The 5,439-nt window shown below is 37.3% G+C and overlaps 1 long non-coding RNA gene across 1 annotated transcript; it reads right to left on the reverse strand.

Annotated features, from left to right (window-relative positions):
• Nucleotides 1-2,161: 2,161 nt before the first annotated feature.
• LOC110345415 (uncharacterized) lies at nt 2,162-4,839 on the reverse strand. The gene is made up of 2 exons (XR_002388740.2): nt 4,713-4,839; nt 2,162-2,253 (listed from the first exon to the last, which is right to left on the reverse strand). It is a non-coding gene; the product is annotated as an uncharacterized LOC110345415 (long non-coding RNA).
• Between the last annotated feature and the right edge of the window lie 600 nt (nt 4,840-5,439).

Below are 5,439 nucleotides of genomic sequence, written 5' to 3' on the forward strand. Positions count from 1 at the left end.
TACTACATATCTTCTTTAGTCTTTGTTGGTACTGCTTTAATAAAATACCACAAACTGGGTAATTCATAAAGAACAGAAATTTTCTTGTTTCACAATTCTAAAGTGTACTAGAATGTCAGTCAAAAAATACTTGTGCAACAAAGAGAATCCAGCCCATTTTATGGAGGGAGAAGCTGAAATAGAGTTTAAAAGACTGAGCAAAATCCCACTGTTATTATCTACTGCATCCTAAAGCTCAAGGCTTAAAATTCCATATTTCTGGTTCAGTATCATGATACTTATTTATAAAATAGACCACATTTTAATAAAACAAGTATAAACCATGAAGATACAGAAAGAATTTTCTCCACTAAGAGGAGAAACTGTATTTATGTAACCTCCATGCATCAAAGGGCAGAGATAACAGTAGTTCCTACAGCTGAAGATACAGCATAAACAAAAAGGATAAAAGTCATGATTTTGGATTTCACAAAGCAGGATGATTGTTTGCAGCCAAGCAGAAGAAGCAGGATTGGGATTGTGGGGGAGGGCAAATAAATAATACTATGCAACTTTGCACACTGTCGGCAATCCCTAAGTCACTTTGTGCACCTACAGAAAATGAGCACAGGTCTCAGTTTAGCCTTTTCTGTCCATCTTGTCACAAGAGGAATGCCACATAGTATGGCCGTGATTGCAAAAGAAGCAGAAGTAGGGTCAACCAGGTGCTGTTCTTTGCAGGATACATGAGTTATGTGAATGAAAACTTATGTATTTAATTTGGGAATAGATATTGTTGGCTATGGATAAACTAGAGTCAAGATAAAGTGTCCTTGCTATTTTGATGCAGAGAGCAGGATGTGAGAAGGAAAAGGAATAGAGAAGATGGGATAGACTGGTTGATTTGCAGAAATATCTCTTGATTTTTATAAATTTATAGTTACTAGTTTTTATGGAATTGGTTTTGGTTTGTTCTTGATTGAGCAGATAATTACAGGAGATGAGATAAACACTGGAAGAAGAAGCTGATGATATGGTTTTAATATCCTTTTTAGAGGATAAACTGTTTAAAGGTCTTGGCTCTTTCCAGCTTGGATTGGATTGCTGTTTTTCTTTGATATTTAAGATCAAATAAACCAGAACATATTGAGGTTGAACTACCTTGGCCTATGTAAGTGTCCTACATGGGCCATAAAGCAGGATTGCATTCTAATTGGTGCAGGTGGTTTTTGCATTATGAGGGTGGATATTCCGACTGTCAGTCTAGTAGGAGTAGATTATACCTGAGGCAGGAATACAGGCTGGAATAAATTTTTAGGCTTGAGAAAGATACTCTTCTCCCTGGGCTTTGTTATGGGTAAGCTTCAAAGCACATGGTGCTCAAAATACTCCAGACAAGAGAAGTAAATGGATGTCTAATAGGTGGAAAGAATTCAGAGGCTAGAAAGAAAGTGACTTTATGGATTTTCCAGAATATTTCCCTTCCATCATCTTTGCAGGTCAATTAAGTCATTAAAGTCTTACAATCTAGCCTCAAAGAAAGTGTGGGGAATTAAGGAAATTATCTAGTTCATGCATGGGATGGTGAAGTCAAGTAGAGGCATGTAATTTCCTCCAGTATAGACAGAATGATGACAGCAGAAATGGACACTCCAGAAGCATGACTACATCCAGCAGGAGGGTTGTCCTTACTCAAGGGGACAATGACAGCAGAAATAGAGGGTATTGGCCACAGACCATGAGGGAATGGATTTTGAATATAAAGAAAGTGATGAAGAGAATTATCAGGGAAAGAACTGATGGAAATTGTGCAACTGAGAGCTCTGAGTGATTATAAATAGTTTCAGTTGGAGTCAAATCCATGAAGTTTGTACTCTGACTGGCAAATATCTTTACAAGATGATCCAGGAACCAAGCAAGTATTCTCAATTTACTGCCAAACATTGTCATCTGTTCTCCTTACAAGGCAGGACTGGTAATAAAACTGCTAACAAACATACACGACAGGTTTCTTGTGTGCCATGTACAATGCTAGCGCTTTACAATCCTTATGATAGCATTGTAAGCTTCATATTTCAAGCCTCTTCTGGATAATGAGGAATCTGAGACTTTAAAAGATTAAATAAATTGCCCGAGATCAACAGCTAATAAGCAGGGAAACTGGGAATCAGAGATACAGTACCTTGTTCCAATGCCTGTACTCTGGTCCACAGAACTATGGTGTCCATTGGAGACCAAAAATGAAAGATTGGGAAGGATGGGTGGGCTGAGAGCCTGGAAAGAAGGAGATGGAATCAGCACTTCAATTCCGTTTTTGGAATGCACATGACAACAAGACATAATAACAATATTTCTCTTCTAATTCTTATTCCTTGAATTTTTCTAGGTAACATATATGAATTTCATACAAAAACTGTTTTAAATTGCAATTTTTGGGGTAAACGGATTAGGAGAATATACTTTCACAGTTTTATAGCTTGTCAACCGCATGTTCTTTCAGGGAAAAAAGGAAACAAAATAAAGGGTGTCAGTTGTGAGATATGCCCTCATTTCACAAACACTGAAAAGAAAGACAAGTATCAGAGAATGTGAGAAAGATGATACATTAAGTACTTCCCATAGTCTCGATTATCCAATGTTATGAAGTATGTATAATGATCCCCAGTGAAGTAAACGAGTTGCTCACAATTACATGGCTGGTTAGTAAAAATAAAAGGACTTAAGTCCATACCTGCCTGAGCACTAACTCAGTATTTAGCAGGGGAAGAAAGCCTCTATTCTTAATTTTTTCCCAAAGACAAGATTCCGTGACTCCACATTTGAATGTTTTTAGGTGTGGTTTCCGTAATTGCTGCGCCTGAAGGCAGTGTAGGTGAGAAATCTACAATCCCCTCCAGACATTTTGGATGCATTAGAGAAAATGATGATGGGGTCTGCAATTTACCCGGTAACCAGCACTTTCAGGAGCTCTCCCTCAGAACCAAGTTACTTATGTGATTTCCAGCCAGTTTACTCTGGAATCTAACACTGAGGTGGTTCAAATCATTATAGAACAATGGTTATTATTATTTCTTACCAAGGAAAGATATAAATATATTTAATGTGCCAGCTTCTTTCAGTGTGCAATCTTCTTCCTGGTTCATGCACATTTGGAAACCACAGAAAGTGTTACCGTACAAGTCAATTTAATTTGATATTTATTACTCTTAAAGTTATGGGAGTTAAATGTAACTTTCTAAGTTGCCTGCTTTTAACTAAGAAAAAGCTTAATTACAAGCATGTTTATTTCAGTGAGTAACAGAATTCTGAAAAACTTAATAGCCATAGAAGAGAACTTAAAATAGAAAGTGATTGTTAGAAAGTGACTATATTATCATAAATGCCTACAGGTACATAGATGCATACAGGTACCCACACACAAACGTTAACTTGCAAGAACCACGAGCACTTTAAAAAGGTAATTGATATAAAAATGTGCCTTTTATACAGTCAATAAATTATCACAGGCATAAACCTGCACTCATATGTATGCACATGTATACACACGCTTTTCTCCAAAAAATAGTCCTGAAAAAATGGAACATAAATTGAATTTTTATTTAAACTTATTTTTACTAGCTTGAGTCAATATTTAATTGAATAACTTCTTTTTTGAAAAATCAAGATTATGTGGGCAATTTATATGGTGTACAAAGCAGAGGCATGCCTTCAGTCTTCACTAAACAAGGCACCTGCATTTTTAATATGCACAATACTGCATTTATTCCATCAGTGTCACTCAGATACGCATACTTATTCACCACCTACTGTGTGTTTAGCATTCTTTCAGCTCCTAGAAAAACTCTGTGTGTGTGTGCATGTGCAAACACATGTGCAGGGATGGCCTGGGGCCAGAGTGAGAAAAGAATGAAGATACGAATCTCTAACTAGAAAGTTACTGAAACAAAACTGTTTGGTTTCAAGGGATCCTGTTAACTACATATGAGACTGTGCTTTTCTGGGCACTATTAGCAATGTAGTCTTTGCTTAATGCCAGTCTTTGAGTCTAGACCAGATATTTGAATTTGATTCAAATATGTAAATTCAGGACCATAGCCAGAGAATGCAAAATATTCATTTTAAAGTCCACTCTGCAACTTCAAAGCCAGCACCAGACTGAAAATATTATTCCAAATATAAATATATATGTTCGGATCTTTCAGCTTTTTACAACTACCGGTGGGCTGCGTATAAAAACTCAGGATAAGAAATTAAAGACACCCGACCAAGTGCATCTCAATGTCGTTTATTTAGCAGTTACTTCTCTTTTAGTGCAGAATGGTCTGCTTTTTAAAATCCTCCAGCAGTTAAGTAATACTAAGAAACTGGCCCCTTCCAGGAATAAAGTACTTTGATATTCACCAAAACACAACAACAAACTGGCTGTCAAGTTTGGCAACTTTGAAAAGAGGCAGGGCTCCTCTCTGAACCCAGAATGGAAACATTATTTGTCCTCCACTAGATCCATCATCACTTTTTCACCAGAAGGAGGGTCACACCATCTTTCACAAAAGATTTGCCTGCTTGTAATTACTGCCTGCAGTGCACAGACAAATGCAATCTTTTAAAATGCTAACTGTGTTATACTTATACCCAAGGGATTCCTGGGTACAAATGCAACTCGGCCTCACCAGTTTGTCTTAGGGAAACCTTACAGTGCTGATTGAAAACAGCTGAACTAAATCAACAGTTACCTTGAGCCAGGGGCCTTTGGAGAGCAATTAGAGTCAGGGGTTGGGTTTTGAACCCAATATGCTCTGTCAGTCTCAATGATTTGTGTTTGTTGTACTCAGTCTCATTTCCTGAATGAAATATGAGGCTGTATAAAGAGAAAAAATTCCCAAGATTAAAAAATATTTGACCTCAGTGCATTTGTGAGCACAGAAGTACACATGTCTAAATGACCATTTGGGTTTGTAGTACAAAGTTCTATTGATGTTGGCAGCCCGAGCTTCCCAGTCTCAAAGCCACATGAATGGTTTCGAGTTTCAGCCAAAAAATGTTTTCCACATGCTTTAGTGTGGGCCAATTTACACAGCAGATTTCAGTGGATCATGCGGCCAAGTGCTTCATAAAGGGCTGCCTTCCCTGGGATCAGGGAAACCACAACAGACACATTGCTAACGCAATCTAATTATCTGGTTGAATATTTTTCCAGATGTATCCAATGTCTAAAAATACTGCAATAAAAAAGGTATTATTTGACTCCCTTGACTGAAACAGTGGCATAAAGAACCTGTTTGTCTAGAGGGAAAGTTATGACATTGTACTTCTGTGACTGCATTTAAATCAGTCAAACAAAACAGTACCACAGAGTGCGTTCAGCTTTCTGTTTGAATGAATCTTCCAAACCAAGACCTTAGTAGAAGAGCTCATTCTTTTATATAAAAAGGTGAACCTCTCACTTATAAGTTAATTCCT

Source organism: Heterocephalus glaber, unplaced genomic scaffold (assembly GCF_053883595.1).
Source record: "Heterocephalus glaber isolate CG9 unplaced genomic scaffold, H.glaber_assembly_v1.0 deba00001481, whole genome shotgun sequence".
NCBI lineage: Eukaryota > Metazoa > Chordata > Mammalia > Rodentia > Bathyergidae > Heterocephalus > Heterocephalus glaber.